The sequence below is a fragment of the Macaca nemestrina genome, chromosome 8 (assembly GCF_043159975.1).
Source record: "Macaca nemestrina isolate mMacNem1 chromosome 8, mMacNem.hap1, whole genome shotgun sequence".
Taxonomy (NCBI): Eukaryota; Metazoa; Chordata; class Mammalia; order Primates; family Cercopithecidae; genus Macaca; species Macaca nemestrina.
This window is the reverse complement of record NC_092132.1, coordinates 64986745-65005436: the sequence shown is the minus strand read 5'-3', so window position 1 is coordinate 65005436 and position 18692 is coordinate 64986745. Positions and strand designations below refer to the sequence as shown.

The following is an 18692-nucleotide window of genomic DNA, read 5'->3' as shown; positions in this document are numbered from 1 at the left end:
TTAAAAATAACAAGAAGAAGCTCATGTGTGGCCGGGCGCGGTGGCTCACACCTGTAATCCCAGCACTTTGGGAGGCTGAGGAGGGCGGATCACGAGGTCAGGAGTTAGAGACCAGCCTGGCCAACATGGTGAAACCCCATCTCTACTAAAAACACAAAAATTAGCCAGGCGTGGTGGAGGGCACCTGCAATCCCAGCTACTCGGGAGGCTGAGGCAGGAGAATCGCTTGAACCCAGGAGGCAGTGGTTGCAGTGAGCCGAGATTGTGCCACTGCACTCCAACCTGGCAACAGAGTGAGACTCCAACTCAAAAAAAAAAAAAAAAAGAAGAACCTCATGTGTTTGAGGAACTGAAATACGACCAATGTGGATGGATACAGCATGCTGGGCGAGACCAGATCATGCAGAGTGTGTGGGCCATTCCAAGCAATTTCCTTCTAATCACAGTATGAAAAATGGGGACAGGGGTAGGCCAGTCACAGTCTATCTAAATTACTTCATGCAGTGCTGATTTATGTTGCATTTACATAATCACCTAATTTTGTTTATCAGATACTCAAATAGTATTTATGAAATTATTTATTTTTCAGAATACAGAATAGAATATTGTTATACTGAACATCTTCTCAGAATATGAACATTTTAGTAGATCTAGTCAACTGTATATTGACAGAAGCTTGGCCCTTCCTGGTGCCCTCTCATCCAACCTTATTCACAGAGAAAAAGGGCTATTGACATAAGGATCCAGAAAGCAAAACTTTCTCTCTCTTTTCTTTTTTTCTCAGAGAGACAGAGTCTCGCTCTGTCGCTCAGGTTGGAGTACAGTGGGATGACCATAGCTCACTGCATCCCTGAACTCTTGGGCTCAAGTGATCCTCCCACCTCAGCCTCCCAAGTAGCTGGGACTACGGATACATGCCACCACACCTGGCTATTTTTTTTATTTTTGTAGAAACCGGATCTCGTCAACTTGCCCAGGGTGGTCTCAAACTCAAGCGATCTTCCCACCTCAGCCTCCCAAAGCGCTGGGATTACAGGCGTGAACCACCATGCCTGGCCTAAAATTGTTTCTCTTTAACTCTGGGCACACTGGTTCCAAAAAGCAACATTCTCCAGTTGATTATTGTCCTGGCCATGAAATTCCAAAGGAATATGACCTGAGATCGAGCTGGGGGGGGAAGCAGATGCTTTTAGCTAGGGCTGAATGTTGCTGTCCTCATACTTGAAATCTGGAAGATCACTCTACTGCTAGCTCTTTTATTCTCATTGTTTGTTCTTGCATAAACTGAATTTTTGTGCCTCCAAGGTATTCTCCTAAATGAGGAGGAGACTGTTTCTATATCCTTTTGTGTTTGAAGGACAGTCTCAAACTCAAAATGAGAATATAGAGATCACATAAGCCAGACGCAGAAAGACAAATTCTGCATGATCTCACTCACATGTAGAATCTGAAAAAAAAAAAAAAAAAAAAAAAGTTGATATCAGAAGCAGAGAAGGGAACAGTGGTTACCAGAGAGTGGGGAGGGAGAGAAGAATGGCAGTTTGGGGAGAAGTTGGTCAATGGGAACAAAGTTACAATCGGATAGAAAATAAATTCTGCACAGTTGGGTGACTATGGTTAATGGTAAAATATGTACATTACAAAATAGCTAAAGGAGAGGCCTTTGAATATTCTCACGACAAAGAAATGATAAACGCATAAGGTAACAGATGTACTAACTACCCTGACTAGATTATTAAACAGCATAGATATTTATCAAAACATGTACTATTACAATGTATCAATTAATGTTTTCAAAAGAATATAGTGATCATAAGCATACAATACTAATGAATATCTATGTAGTATTTTATGGTTTGTGAATGCACAATTCCTACAACTTGAGGCATTTGCCCTTTACTGTGCTCTAAAAGAGATTGAGAGGTCAGCTGTCAGCGATTTCCCTGGGGTCTCAAAGCCTTGGTGATGTAAGCACTTTTCTTCATTGGGTTAAACTTAGGAGGAAAGGAAAATCTGCTGAGTTAGTATTTTTGGTGGCAATAAGCCAATTTTCCTTTCCATATGTTGTTTGTCCTGGAGCACTTTTATAAGGTACATGGGATTCATTTCCACTGAAGGAGATGCCTTACAGCATAGGGGAAAAATGAAAGACACAGGACTGTATGATTAGTTATTTACCATGATCTGCAGAAGGGTATAAAAATTGGGAATGGCCAGGCATGGTGGCTCATGCCTGTAATACCAGCACTTTGGGAGGCTGAGGTGGGAGGATGGAGGCTGGGGATTAAGAATGGGCACAAGGTGGGGTGCGATGGCTCACGTCTGTAATCCCAACACTTTGGGAAGCCGAGGCGGGTGGATCATGAGGTCAAGAGTTCAAGACCAGCCTGGCCACGATGGTGAAACCCTGTCTCTACTTAAAAATACAAAAAAATTAGCTGGGCGCGGTGGCAGGTGCCTGTAATCCCAGCTACTTGGGAGACTGAGGCAGGAGAATTGCTTGAACTCAGAGGGCAGAGGTTGCAGTGAGCTGAGATCGCGCCACTGCACTCCAGCCTGGGTGACAGAGTGAGACTCTGTCTCAAAAAAAAAAAAAAAGAAAAGAGAAAAGGGCACAAATTCAGGCTGCCATTCCAGAAAGTGAGGAGGTTTTCTTGATTTCTTATACAAAACAGGTTGCTAGAAGGTCAAGGCCAGGAAAGTTTGGTTTGAAGTGCTGGCCCTCACTGAGGTGGGGTTTGGACTAAGAAAGGACCCCTAGTTTGCTAACGGAGTTCCAGTGATGGTTGAGTTCCCAGCGCTCTGACAAGGGAAGTAGAGATTAGTGCAACGGTAGCATATGGGAAGGATTTGGAAAGGAAGGTTTCCTGGAGGAAGTCCTTTCTAAGCTGAGATCTAAATCATGGAGATGGAATTTCAGGTACAGGAGTGGGATGGGAAAGAAGTGAGGTGCGCTGGTGTGTGGAGCATGGAGGAGAAGCTTTTATGCAAAATATAGTTAATGAAGGTGTGTTCTAGGAACTGAATGTAATTTGAAACAGTGTGCAAGTTGCAGGGGAAGGAGTGATTGAGAGGAAGCTAGAGGTGTGCAACCAATTATGAAGGACAAGCTCAAGATTTAGCTGAGGATAAGGGGATCCAATGAGGGTTTTAAGGATAATGATTGGTTGATAAATATCAATTGGGTGTCAGTGTGAAGAATGGATTGGAGGGGTCAGGAGGTAAAAGGCTGTTGTAATAAGAAAGTGATAGATAGTGATGAACTGAACTAAGGTAGTGTTGGTAGAGTGGGTGGAAATGGATGGATTAGGAAGTGAAATTAGTAAGACTTGATATGTGTTTGGAAGAAGGGAGTGAGGGAGAATAAGGAATCCAGCGTCCTTCTAGGTTTCTGATTTAAAGAGGAGGTAGATGATATGTCTGTTCTGTAGGTAGGATGGCACCCAAGAGAGCTGATGCAGTGATCTTTGCATTAGGCCATGCTCCTTCCTCTCTACTGCAGGTCATGCTCTGGTGAGAGGGAAGTCCGGGCAGTCAAAGGGCAGCTATGAATTGAGTACGACAGTCATGATTTCCCAAGGCAGTCCTGTTCTATGCCTACTGATGTCTCATCTGGTTTATCATTTTTCTGGAGAACAGCATCCAGTTTGGACCATAAGTTATAGTCACCTACTTATATGGGTGACTGCCCTTAGAAGGAAAAATGTTAGTTATTTTCTTATTTTAAAATTATTAATAAATTTTTAAAAATGTTATTATTTTTAGAGATAGGATCTCACTTTTGTTGCCCAAGCTGGAGTGTGACGGTGCCATCATAGTTCACTGCACCCTCAAACTCCTGGGTTCAAGCAATCCTTCTGCCTCAGCCTCCCAAGTAGCTGGCACTATAGGTGTGCCACCAAACTTTGCTAATTGTATTTTTTGTAGAGTTGAGGGTCTTACTTTGTTGCCAAGGCTGGTCTCGAACTCCTGGGCTCAAGCGATCCTTCCTTTTGGGCCTCCCAAAGTACTGGGATTACAGGCTGAGCCATTATGCCCAGCCTAGCTCTTTTCTTGAACACAAATTTTACTGGGGTTGCAGATATAAGGTAGTGTGTGAAAGAGATGAGTTGTGTAAAAAAATTTAGTAATGAATAATCCATTATTCATATCATTTATCTGAGTAAAATTACTGTGGTAGAAATTCTAAGTTATATCTATTCCAACTGAAGAAAGTTACTGAACTTTGGAAATTATTTCATGAAGTACTATCTTGGGTACATTAAACAAAAGAAAAAAACGGAAATCATTTCACCGTAACCTGTCACTTTATTTTTTAAATTGTGAGTATTAGTGATTCTAAATACTATAAAGAGGTGTAATAAATCATGGCCATGGCTACAGTAGTGTACATTTTTTGAGGAGCTTTTTTTTTTCCACATGGATGTGATTTAATGTAGAAGAGATTATTCTTAGGATATAATTGGGCTTTACTCCAAAGTGGATGAAGCTCAATTGTATTCTAAAGTGAATAGTTGATTCCAGGGCTATGGGAAAGATTTCCTGGATCTCTGAACTGGTGAGACTGTTCTATAGCTCCATGTTAAAGTCTTAAAATCCATTTAAATTTTTTTTTATCTAGAAGCCTCATTTGTATATTTGTAGCCCACCTCCTTCCAAAAAGTATCCAAGATATCTCAAAAAGATTGAGTCCCCATTAGAAACCAGTTTTTCATAGTAGTTGGTATGTTTCTAACCCCAAATTTTATTTGAAAGCTAACTTATACAGGCTGCCTTGTTATTTCATTTTCAAACAGATTGCATTCCAAAAATGCATTTCAGGGTTGGCTCTTTGAAAATTGGAATACATTTTTTTCAGAAACATTGTGATGGTTGAGTTCCCAGGCTACTGCACAAAAACCTGGTCAACTTTGGATGTATACTACTCATTTGAATTCTGGGTTCTAGAAGTATTACTGAGAAGAGTGGAATAAATAGAGCTTTACCCCCATTTTCTATATAAAGAGGAAAATTCCAGAAAATGTGAAGCCTGCCTTGTTATCTCCACCCTTTTCTTCATGTTTCTCTCTCCTGCTGGTGTTTCACCAGGGCCTCTGTCCTGGCCCAAGGCAGCACTGCTTCCCTCCATTTGGGCCTGTTCCAACTCCTACATAATGTCATATTTCCTAACGATTGCTTCTTTCTTCCCTAATAAAACTTCGATGCCCTCAGCATAGTTATCTTAACTTCCCATTAAAGCATTGAACACCCATATGTGAATGACTAATGAATTCCGAATATTTGCAGAGCTATTTTATTTATTTATTTTTTTTGAGACGGAGTCTCGCTCTCTCGCCCAGGCTGGAGTGCAATGGCGCGACCTCGGCTCACTGGAAGCTCCGCCTCCCAGGTTGACTCCATTCTCCTGCCTCAGCCTCCCGAGTAGCTGGGGCTACAGGCGCCCGCACCATGCCCGGCTAATTTTTTTGTATTTTTTAGTAGAGAGGGGATTTCACCATTTTAGCTAGGATGGTCTCTATCTCCTGACCTCGTGATCCACCTGCCTCAGCCTCCCAAAGTGCTGGGATTACAGGCGTGAGCCACCGCGCCCGGCCTGCAAAGCTATTTTTAAAAAGACAGGGAATATATATTATTTCAAACATGTATGATATGGGGGAAAGAACGTTGTGCAATTGAGTAATAGAAAAGGGGTAAATTCAGGTTAGGATAAGGCAATTTTAGACTAGGGCTTCCAGAGTTAGATTCTTTAAATTCCTAGTTTTATTTGTTTGGTTGGTTATAGTCTCTGCCTTTCCTTTTAAATGAGAGCAACAACTAACATTAGCATGTCACTTTATAAATACTACGATATACATTTGAACTGGTAAGGGATTATTTCTATTTAACAGAAAAGGAAACCGAGGCTCAGAGAAGGTAAATGCTTACTCAGGATCTCTAGCTAGTAGGGTTGAAGTTCAGATTGAGAATCCGGTTTCTAACACTCCTCTTCTGTGCTAGTTCTGACACATTAGACTGTCAGAGGTTCCAAAGTTCCAAATATCTCCACGTTTATAGTTTAGGCTCTGGCACCGCTGCAAAGAGAAGAGCATGGAAAGTCAGGGATTTAGTTCAGCAATGCCATTCCTAACGCAGTTTCTGTCAGAATTTAGATGTGCCTCCTTGGCCAGGCACAGTGGCTCATGCCTGTAATCCCAGCACTTTGGGAGGCCAAGGCAGGTGGATCACTTGAGGTCAGGAGTTCGAGACAAGCCTGGCCAGCATAGTGAAACCCTGTCTCTACTAAAAATACAAAAATTAGTTGAGTGTGGTGGCATGCACCAGTAGTCCCAGCTACTAAGGAGGCTGAGGCCGGAGAATCACTTAAACTTGGGAGATGGAAGTTGCAGTGAGCCAAGATTGTGCCAGTGCACTCCAGCCTGGGCGACACAGCAAGACTCTGTCAAAAAAAAAAAAAAAAAAAAAAAAAAGATGTGCCTCCTCTTGTCAGAAATGGGTGCTATGCTAATAGCTGACGTAAACAAGATTTGGTCAGAAGGGAGTGGGGAAATGGAGTCAGGAATAAACGGAAGCATTTTGCATATTAGAGAATATATACTTTATATGTGTATATATATAATAATCACTTTACATTGCATATCATCATCAAAAAACATAGATCAATATCTTCCATAAATATTTTTCAGTGTTCCATTATTGATAAGACAATGAAATTATGTATCCTATAAATGTCAGTGTTTAGGAAACTTTAAGAGGTGGAGAACATACGCTTGCTGAAATAGGGAAGAAATGAAAAGTAAAATTTAAAAACAGAGGCACAATTCAAGAAGCTATGATATTTGTGGTCACAATGAGAATGAAAATGAAGCCCAGTCAAACATGTATCCGTATGTTTGGAGAAATGCCCTAATGGCAAGCTCTGCACATGGCAAGGAACCTTCCTTTCTATTCCTAAATGACATGCATGGATGTGTTAAACAGCCTTGGGTTACTTCTTGTTTGGGGCCAATCCAGTTGATCATCAGTGAAAAAGATGACATAGGAAAACACAGATGCCCAGAAGTCCTGGCCACAGCTTTGGAAGTGAAATGCTGAGGGGACCATTTAGGTATGCCTCAGGGGTGCTTAAATGTATAAACCCCTGAATGGGCTGGGCGTGGTGGCTCACGCCTGTAATCCCAGCACTTTGGGGGTCTGAGGCAGGTGGATCATTTGAGGTCAGAAGTTTGGCCTGGCCAACATGGTGAAACCCCATCTCTACTAAAAATACAAAAATTACCTGGGCGGTAGTGGTATGTGCCTATAATCCCAGCTACTTCGGAGGCTAAAGCAGGAAAATCCCTTGAGCCTGAGAGGTGGAGGTTGCAGTGAGCCGAGATTGAGCCACTGCACTCCAGTCTGGGCGAGAGAGTGAGACCCTGTCTCGAAAAAGAAAAAAAAAAACAAACCTGAACACCTTGCTTTGGGCTGCCTAGTACTAGAAGTGCTCTGAAAAAAGTGATGGGGAAAGAGCCAGAGGCAAATAATTTACTCTTCATGTTAAAAACGTTTACAGGGACACCTGGATTTAAAAATAATATTAGGGTGGAGCGCAGTGGCTTAAGGCTATAGTCCCAGCTACTCGGGAGGCTGAGGCAGGAGGATCGCTATAGGCCAGGAATTCAAGGCTGCAGCGAGCCATAATTGTGCCACTGCTCTCTGGCCTGGGTGACAGAGCACTGCCCCCAACCCTCCCATCTTTATTTTTTTTTTTGAGACAGAATCTCACTCTGTCACCATGGCTGGAGTGCAGTGGCATAATCTAGAATACAGCCTCTGCCTTCCAGGCTCAAGTAATCTCCCAACCTCAGCCTCTCCAGTAGCTGGGACTACAGGCTCATGCCACCATGCCCAGCTAATTTTTGCATTTTTAGTAGAGACAGGGTTTCATCATGTTGCCCAGGCTGGTCTTGAACTCCTGAGTTCAAGTTATCCTGCCTTGGCCTCCCACAGTGCTGGGATTACAGGCGTGACCCCTGTCTCTAAATAATAATAATAATAATAATAGACAAACATTTATCAAAAGCTGTTCAATAACGAAAAACCTTCGCAACTGAGTGATGAAAGGAAGGTGCTAGACTATTGCCTGCATTCAAAAGAGATGAGTCATAGAATCTTACCGTGGGAAGGAAAGAAAGGTTCTTGTCAAGGGGAGGGAGGAGTGGGCAGAAAGAGCAGGGAGGGTTGTGGTAGGTTTTTAAAAATTGCTGATAATCTATCAAACCTAGATTGGAGAAGAACATCCCAACAATGAAAATGTTAATCCACTTACTTTAAACAAAGGCTAGGCATTTAAGTAGGCAGATAGGATGGAATTTGATACCATTTGGGGGTGATTGGATCTATTTGAAATTCAGAACCCCCTCAAAGAATGTTAGGGCTAAATTGGGGCAAAATAAGCATTTTTTCATTTTGTTTTGAATTTTATTTTGGCAGGTGGAAGGACTTCTTGTTTGTATAGAAGTACACTTGGCTTTATTAAAGTGTAGGAAAATTCACTAATATCCATTTACTGTACTGTATTTTATTAGTAAAAGAAAGATTTTAAAATCAAAGAGGTAGTCATATACATTGGTAATTCTTAATATTCTTTACTCAGGTAATTTGTCATTATTTATTTAGACATGAAAATACTATGAGCCTCTATAACCTTAAGTGTCAGTGCAAATTATTATTTTGTTCTGTTTTTTTCCACCAACAATCTTTGCATTGTGCTAGCACATAATTCTCGCAGTTTAATAAAGGAGCTTCTTTTGTATTTTAAGAGCTGTGCAGAGCAAGTACTGTATATCTTTAAATGTAAATAATATATAAATTATGTTTTCACCAAATTATATTAAAATCTGCTATCTAAATACATTTATGCTAAGCGTCCCATATCTTTGGTTTAATGAATATTTGTTGAATTCTTATATTGAGAATTTAAGAACAAAGTAGTTTTTTCTGAGAGCGGATTTAGTTAGATAAGACAGGTGATACAGTACAGATTAAAAAAACAGATATAATTAAGTCCACTGGTAGCAGAATAACTTAACATTATACAATCCTTCTGGTTCCATAAGACTCAGAAGTGTGATACTAAACTCAAAATATACAAGCGTTTTATAGTTTACTGAGCTTGTTAAATTCATTATTTCATATGGTCTTCATAATTTCTGTCTCCAAAATATCCCTTAAGTATATCTACTCCTCTCTGTTGACACTGCATTCCTTAGTCCAGGCCTTTAACATTGCTACCCTGGGCTATACTCAATGGCTTTTACTTTATTCCATTCTCTATACAAATGGTAGAATAATTTCTCAGAGTGAAACCAGACCATGTCACAACCCTCTTGCTGTCCCACAACCCTTAGAATAATCTCCATGTACCTTACTATGGCTGTAGGGCTGTACAGATCTGGCTCTGCCTTCTCTCTAACATCATCTCACCTCATTCTCCTCAATCATCCACTTCACTCCTGACAAGCATCTTCTTTCAACTCCTCCAATATTACAGTATTTTCCATCTCTGGGTCTTTATGTACACTATTCTGTTTCAAAAACATATTCCCTGCCTAAAATATTATTGTACTCATTCTTATCCAAAGTTTCTCTTTCATTCAACCTGGGCAACACAGCAAGACCCTGTCTCTACAAAATTTTTTTTTTTTTTTTTTTTGAGACGGAGTCTGGCTCTGTCGCCCAGGCTGGAGTGCAGTGGCCAGATCTTAGCTCGCTGCAAGCTCCGCTTTTTGGGTTCACTCCATTCTCCTGCCTCAGCCTCCCGAGTAGCTGGGACTACAGGCGCCTGCCACCTCGCCCGGCTAGTTTTTTGTATTTTTTAGTAGAGACGGGGTTTCACCGGGTTAGCCAGGATGGTCTCAATCTCCTGACCTCGTGATCCGCCCATCTTGGCCTCCCAAAGTGCTGGGATTACAGGCTTGAGCCACCGCGCCCGGCCTCTACAAAATTTTTTTAAAAAATTAGCCAGGCATGGTGTTGGGCACCTGTGGTCTCACCTATTTGAGAGGCTGAGGTGGGAGGATGGCTTGAGCCCAGGAGGTCGAGGCTGCAGTGAGCCTTGTTTGCATCACCGCTGCACTATAGCCTGGGTGACAGAGTGAGACCTGTCTAAAAAAATAAAATAAAAAGTTTTGGCTGGGCACGGTGGCTCATGCCTATAATCCCAGCACTTTGGGAGGCCGAGGCAGGTGGATCACGAGGTCAGGAGTTCAAGACCAGCCTGGCCAAGATGGTGAAACCCCGTCTCCACTAAAAATACAATTAGCTGGGCATGATGGTGGGTGGCTATAATTCCATCTACTCGGGAGGCTGAGGCAGAGAATTACTTGAACCCGGGAGGTGGAGGTTGCAGTGAGCCGAGATAGTGCCACTGCACTCCAGCCTGGGTGACAGAGAGAGACTCCATCTCAAAAACAACAACAACAAAAAGTTTCTCTTTCCTGCTCTCTTGTTTTTTTCATAACATCTGTCACAATTTGTAATTGCTTTATTTTCAATTGAGTTTTTTTTTCTGTTTTCTTTCTAGATTCATGAGCATAGAGACTATATTGATCTTGTTCACTGATGAATGCCTAGTACAGAGCTGCTGAGTAGTAAATATGCAATAAAAACTCATTACATGAGAGCCAAGCACAGTGGCTGACTCCTGTAATTCCAACACTTTGAGAGGCCAATGCAGGAGGATCGCTTGAGGCCAGGAGCTCACGACCACCTGGGGCAACAGAGCAAGACCTCATCTCTACCAAAAATTAAAAAGTCGGCCGGGTATGTGTCTCACACCTATAATCCCAGAACTTTGGGAGGCCAAGGTGGGCAGATTACCTGAGGTCGGGAGTTCAAGACCAGCCTGACCAACATGGAGAAACCCCATCTCTACTAAAAATACAAAATTAGCAGGGGGTGGTGGCACATGCTTGTAACCCCAGCTACTTGGGAGGCTGAGGCAGGCAAATTGCTTGAACCTGGGAGGCGGAGGTTGCGATGAGCTGAGATTGCACCATTGCACTCCAGTCTGGGCAACAAGAGTGCAACTCCGCCTCAAAAAAAAAAAAAGTTAGCCAGGTGTGGTGGCAAGCACCTATAGGCCTAGCTATTTGGGAGGCTGAAGTTGGAGGATTGCTTGATCCAGAAGTTGGAGGCTATAATGAGCTATGCTGGCAGCACTGCACTTCAGCTTGGGTAACCGAGTAAAATCATGTCTATAAAACTTTATCTCTCTCTCTCTCTCTCTCTCTCTCTCTCTCTCTATCTCATGAGAATTAGTAAATGAAGAAATGAACAGTAACCTGGTGAAGTGCACAGGTTTTTCAAAGGGGTCAATATTATTTACTAATGATCACATACCTTTTAAGTGGTGAACCAAATAGAAGTTAAGACCTTGTGATCAATGGTCTAAGGTTCAATTTTACTCACTGATTGGCTATCTAGCTATCTCCCACTCCTGCCACACACCTCTGTTGAGAAAATTACTTAATAATAGGAGCAAAGCTAAAAATAGGCATGAAACATGCAGGGCACAAATAATAAATTTGTTATGTTCCATACATGAACAATGAGCGACCAAATATGACAGCTGAGAAGGAGAGTCATTCCTCAATATCCACGGGGGATTGGTTCCAAGACCCCCCATGAATACCAAAATCCACGGATGTTCAAGTCCCTTATATAAAATGGTGTAGTATTTGCATATAACCTATGCACATCCTTCTGTATACTTTAAATCTAGTAGTCTAGATTATATCTAACACAATGTAAATGCTATGTATAATACCTAACACAATGTAAATGCTATTTATAATACCTAACACAATGCAAATGCTATGTAAATATTTGTTATACTGTATTGTTTAGGGCATAATGACAAGAAAAAAATGGGGGCCAGGCAAGTTGGCTCATGTCTGTAATTCCAGTGCTTTGGGAGGCCAACGTGGGAGGATTGCTTGAGCTCAGGAGTTTAAGACCAGCCTGGGCAACCATAGGGAGACCTATGTTAAAAAAAAAAAGTTAAAAAAAATAAAGAAAAAAGTGTACATGTTAAGTACAGATGTAATTTAAAAAAATTTTTTTTTCAGCTGGGCATGGTGGCTCACGCCTGTAATCCTAGTACTTTGGTAGGTCGAGGCAGGCAGATCACTTGAGGTCAGGAGTTTAAGACCAGCTTGACCAACATGGCGAAATCTCATCTCTACTAAAAATACAAAAATTAGCTGGGTATAGTGGTACATGCCTGTAGTCCCAGCTACTCAAGAAGCGGAGGCAGGAGAATGCTTGAACCCGGGAGGGAGAGGTTGTAGTGAGCCAAGATCACGCCACTGCACTCCAGCCTGGACAACAGAGTGAGACTCCATCCCAAAACAAAAAAACAAACAAAAAAATTTTTAATTTTTTTTCTTTTTTACATGAACCAGTTCTGTAATAATGAGTAACATTTTCATGTACCTCCTTTTCCATCCCTCTCTTTTTTTTTTTTTTTTTTTTGGCTATTTTATTTCTTCCTCAACTCCACCTTCGTAAAAATGTTTGATATGTATTTGGTGGAGGTGACTAATATATTCTCTGCGTAAAGCATCTGGAAACTCTAAGAAAAAGTAAAGAGGAAAATAAATTTTTACAATTAAACTATGCACATAATTTTGTATCTTACTAAAACCTATTGTGGCACAAACATTTTCCCATATTACTAAAAATTCTTCAGAAACATGGTTTCTAATATCAATAAAAGAGATGATATTGATACAATCTTTTAAAATAACAAGTCCTGTTGTTCAATTACTCATTCATCTTACAATGATATGTTGAGAATACATTGTGTATTACACATTAATAATACCACCAAGCCTTAGGGCTTCAATCTGTTTTCCTAGAATTTAGCAGCCATCTTTTCACACTTTGAAGCTATATTGTAGACCTCTAGAATTTGAGCAGAATTACTCATTCTCTCCTCTGTGTTCCCATAGCATAGTGTTTATGACACTACTATGAAAACTTCTGTTTTATATCATAATTAGTTAGGTATCTCTTTCCTTCTGTTGATTATAGACTCCCAAAGGGCAGAGGCTGTTTTTCATCCTTGTGTCCTCAGGGCCTAGGACAGGACCTGGAACTAAAGTGAATTTTTTTTTTGGCGGGGACAGAGTCTTGCTCTGTTGCCCAGCCTGGAGTGCAGTGACATGATCTTGGCTCACTGTAACCTTCCTCCAGAGTTCTAGCGATTCTCATGCCTCAGCCTCCAGAGTAGCTGAGACTACAGGTGCGTGCGCCACTGCACCCAGCTTATTTTTTGTATTTCTGGTAGAGATGGGTTTCACCATGTTGGCCAGGCTAGTCTTGAACTCCTGGCCTCAACTGATCCACCCTCCTCGACCTCCTAAAGTGCTAGGATTATAGGCATAAACCACTGCGCCCAGCCTAAATCTTGAAATTGTTTTAGTTATATCTGACTGCTTCTTATTTCCAGTAACAATTTACTCATCCCACAGATATACCCTGGGTGCCACTTTCTACCATGCATTGTTCTGGGTATGATACATAAAAACCTAACAGTAAACAGAACTGACCAGGCCCTTCCCTTTTGGATCTTATGTTCTAATAGAGGCAGACAGTCAATAAGCAAAGAAGCAACTAAATAAACAAGAAAATTATCACATAATGGTAAGTATTTCACAGAGAATTAGACAAAATGATAGGTAGAGAATGGCCACTTCAGCCTGATCATCAGAAAAGGCCTCCCTTTAGGATATTTCCCCTCTCTCTCCCTTCCTTTCTAGTTCCCTTGCCAACAGGCCTTCACCATCTCATGCCTACATTAATTATTACAACAGCTTGCTGGATGGGCTTCCGGACTCCCGAATCTACTCCATATCCTGCTGCTAGACTGATCTTCTGTTTGATTATTATGGAAAGAAGGGATAAGTCCTGTGGAAAATTGTAATTTTCTCCTTTGTTAAACACACAGCCTAAATTACAGAATTCAGATCTAATTTTTACTCACCAGACAGAAAACTTAATGACTCATTTAGTTAATAAGGGATTAAAATGGGAGAGATCTCTTTGAATTTTGGCTCTGAGACCTTTCTGATTAGAGTTTATGGAGAAAGAATTATACAGTATCTTGGAGGGAGCAAGGACCGAGCCCTTTTTCTTTAACCTTTGAGGCTGGACAGAAAAGAACATTATTCATGGAGCTCCAATGAGGTGCTGTAAACTGTACTGAGTGTTTTATTTACCATCTATTATATAAACCTCATACTAACCCTCTAATTTTGTCTAAAGTCCCCATCCCAAGTAAGTGGTAGAGCAGTGACTAGAACTCAAGTCTGTCTGAGTATGAACCTTTTAACCTTATGAATTATTTGGTTACAAATGATATCCTGAGAAATATAAGAAAGATAAGCAAGAACTACAAATCAGCTGAAAGAGAGCAGTACCTGGAACAATTATTTGTAGAATAAATGAATAAACAAAAATAAATAGGATAATTTACACATAAAGTAATCATTTAGGGAAATGGAAAGCGAAAGGAAGTAACCACAGTTAAAGATATTTGTCCATTCACTAATGCAGCAAATACTCATTAGTACTTACTCGGTGTCAGATACTGCGCTTGGCATTGTGGGTATCATTCCTGCTCTGCTGAATCTTACAAGCTGGTGGAACAGGTAGATATTAATATATACGTGCTTTGAAAGAAAAACACAGCCTGTTTTGAGAGTTAGACCTGAGCCACTTTGGAGCATCCTTGGCGATTGATATTTAAGTTGGAACATGCAAGGTAAATAGGAGTTTGTTAGGCAAGGAAGGAGGTTATGAGCATTCACAGGTCTCAAGGCAGAAAAAGCAGTATGGTGTTGGAAGAACTGGAAGGGGAACACTTTGGATAGAACATGATGAAAAGAGTGGGGAGGTGGAGATCAGGGAGATCATGCAAGAACTTAAAGATTTTGAGCTTTGAGAGCAATGGGTAGACACTGAATGAGAGGCTTAAACCGAGGGACAAGACCAGATTTATATATATATATATATATATATATATATATTTTTTTTTTTTTTTTTTTTTTTTTGAGACGGAGTCTTGCTCTGTCACCCAGGCTGGAGTGCTGTGGCCGGATCTCAGCTCACTGCAAGCTCCGCCTCCCGGGTTCCCGCCATTCTCCTGCCTCAGCCTCCCGAGTAGCTGGGACTACAGGCGCCCGCCACCTCACCCGGCTAGTTTTTTGTATTTTTTAGTAGAGACGGGGTTTCACCGTGTTAACCAGGATGGTCTCGATCTCCTGACCTTGTGATCCGCCCGTCTCGGCCTCCCAAAGTGCTGGGATTACAGGCTTGAGCCACCGCGCCCGGCCCAGATTTATATTTTAAAGAGCTCATATGTCTTCATGGTAGAGCACAAATTAGAGAGAAACCAATCTGAATGCAGAAACACTTCTTAGGAAGGGTCATTACAATAAGGAGGTGAGACTTGATAATGTATCCCATTGGTAGAGAGAACTGGAGGATTCAAGAAACATGTAAGAGGTAGAACAGATAGTATTTGGTGATTGATTGGATAAGAGTTTGAAGGACAAGTTTCTGGAATGACTGGTCATATTCTAACGTAAATAATAACCTGGTGTTAGTTAATGGGATTAGGAACCCAGATGGAGTGATAAGTGTATAGGCGTTAATATCATAAATTCAATTTGAAGAAGTAAGCCATTGGAAGAATGCGGTTGGGCTGGGAATATCAGCCAGTTGTGCTGAAGGAAGGTTTAAAACTCATTGGCTGATGACAGTGATCTCTGAACTGTTTTTTAGATTTCTCATGCCTATGAGTAAAAAAAAATTAGTAAGTAGCCCGATAAATTGTATTTATTTACAAATCATAAGATACTGTCAATCTCTACATTAAATATTAGCAATTATTGATTTATTGTATGGATAAAATAAATAGAAATAAAAATGATAACTATGTCTTCATGTACTCCAATGGATCATGATACCTTGGAGATAACTAGTCTAGAGAATTAAAAAAAATAGAGTCCTGTTATTTCAGACGTACAACTACTGGAAGTTATAACACCTTAAATCTATTAATTTAAATGAAATCATAGAGAAGGCAAGTTAGCCTTTTTAAGATTAATAATCAGTCTACCCAATGAAGGCAAACTTCTAAATTTTAAGCTAAATGTGGAATAACTTATTCAAATTGAGAGGCGACCAACCTGGAGCCCAAGTAGCAACTCCAGAAAAGTAATCAAAGACTGGCTGGTCCCAGAACAGACAAAAAAGCTTCAAATATCTAATAGGATATTAGGGTGAGAGTATATGTTTATCTATTAGTTCGAACTGTATGACTTGCACATCACAAAGACACAATGTGAACCAGCTCAAGCAAAAAGAGAAATTGATTAGGAGGATACTGGAGTGTTTTATAGAGAGTAGTAATGTGAATCTTAGGGAACTGGACCCAGAGACCTGAATCACATCAGTTCCCACAGTTTCAAGTCTCTGTTTCTTTGCATATCAACTTCCTTCTTTACTTTCTTTATTATTGTTATTATTATTATTATTGAGACAGAGTCTTGCTGTGTTGCCCAGGCCAGTCTTGAACTCCTGGCATCAAGCGATCCTCCCGCCTTGGCTTTCCAAAGTGCTGCGATTACAGGCATGAGCCACTTTCTTTTATATTAATTAATTTTCTTTTCTTTTCTTTTTCTTTTTTTTTTGAGATGGAGTCTTGCTGTGTCTCCCAGGCTGGAGTACGGTGGCATGATCTCGGCTCACTGCAACCTCCACCTTCTGGGTTCAAGCAATTCTCCTGCCTCAGCCTCCTGAGTAGTGGGACTACAGGCGTGTGCCACCGTCTCCGACTAATTTTTGTATTTTTAGTAGAGATGGAGTTTCCCTATGTTGGCCAGGCTGGTCTCAAATCCCTGGCCTCAGGTGATCCACCTGCCTTGGCCTCCCAAAGTGCTGGGATGACAGGCATGAGCCACTGTGCCCAGCCTTAATTAATTTTATTTTCATAACCTATGAAGTAGATACAACCAACATTTCCTTTTTATGGATGGAGAAACTGAGGCATGGGGTCATAAGGTTAAGAAGTGGTAGAGCCAGGATTCAAACCCAAGCAGTACAGTGCTAGCATATACACTCTAATTTTTCAGAAGTAGAGAGACTAATACAATTAGTATTAGTCTCTGTGTGTGGACTCATCATCTTGCTATGACAATCCTCAACTTACGCTCACTTTGGTTTCATATATATCCCCACCAATTTTGCCCCATCTTCACTGGATTATTTAGTTTTTCAAACTAAAAAAGGTCCATAAATTACAATTGGTTGGTGGCCTCTTAAGCTTCCTCCACTGTATACTTTCCCTTCATTTCTCTTTCCCCCCCCTTGCAATACATTGAAGAAAGTGATCTTACAACATATCCTACATCCTGGATTTTGCTGACTGTAGCATTTCATTTAACATGCTCCTCTATCCCCTGTATTTCCTGTAACCTAGTAATTTATCTTAGAGGCTTGATATTGCACAGGTTTATTTCTTTGAAAAGACTGCTTCAAAGCTGGTGTTAATACTTCCATTAGGAGACACATACTATCTCTCTGATGTATTGGCAGTTAGTGATGATTGCTGTCTAGAGCAGCACTGCCCAAAGAAATTTTGGACAGATGCAGTGGTTAATGCCTGTAATCCCAACTTTGGGAGGCCAAGGTGGGCAGATGACTTAAGGCCAGGAGTTTGAAACCAGCCTGGCTAACATGGTGAAACCCTGTCTCTACTAAAAATACAAAAATTAGCTGAGTGTGATGGTGCACACCTGTAGTCTCAGCTACTTGGGAGGGTGAGGCAGGAGAATCACTTGGACCCAGGAGGTAGAGGTTGCAGTGAGCCAAGATCATGCCTCTGCACTCCTGCCTGGGCAACAGAGCAAGACTATCTCAAAAAAAAAAAAAAGAAAGAAAGAAAGAAAGAAATTTAATGTGAGACACACACATAATTTAAAATTTCTAGTATTCTTACTTTTTTTTTATTTTTTATTTTTTTGAGACAAGGTCTTACTCTATTTCCAGGTTAGAGTGCAGTGGCATAATCACAGCTCACTGTAGCCTTGAACTCCTGGGCTCAAGCGCGATCCCCTTGCCTCAGCCTCCCAAGTACCTAAAACCACAGGTGTGCAACACACCACTCCTGGCTAATATATATATATTTTTTTGGTAGAGACAGGGGTAGGATATTGCTACGTTGAAGCGCTGGGACTACAGGCATGAGCCACCATGCCCAGACTAGTACTACCATTTTAAAAAGTTAAAAACAAGCCAGGCACGGTGGCTCACGCCTGTAATCCCAGCACTTTGGGAGGCTGAGGCGGGCGGATCACAAGGAGTTCGAGACCAGCCTAGCCAATATGGTGAAACTCCATCTCTACTTAAAAAAAATGCAAAACTTAGCCTGGCGTGGTGGCGAGTGTCTGTGGTCCCAGCCACTCGGGAGGCTGAGGCAGGAGAATCGCTTGAACCCGGGATGCAGAGGTTGCAGTAAGTCGAGATCACGCCACTTTACTCCAGCCTGGGTGACAGAGCAAGTCTCAAAAAAAAAAAAAAGTTAAAAACAGAATCTAAAATAAAAGTTGAAAGTATAAAAAGCTAAAAAATAAGTTAAAACA

The 18692-nt window shown here is 41.1% G+C and overlaps 1 long non-coding RNA gene across 1 annotated transcript in view; it reads right to left on the bottom strand.

Moving 5' to 3' along the window:
- Nucleotides 1-207: 207 nt before the first annotated feature.
- LOC139355817 (uncharacterized) overlaps nucleotides 208-18692 on the bottom strand; it is a 46858-nt gene continuing 28373 nt past the window's right edge. Inside the window, exons 2-3 of the long non-coding RNA XR_011606934.1 lie at nucleotides 5926-6071; nucleotides 208-1447 (exon numbers count right to left, since the gene is read on the bottom strand). This is a non-coding gene — a long non-coding RNA (uncharacterized lncRNA). The remainder of the gene's footprint in view (nucleotides 1448-5925; nucleotides 6072-18692) is intronic.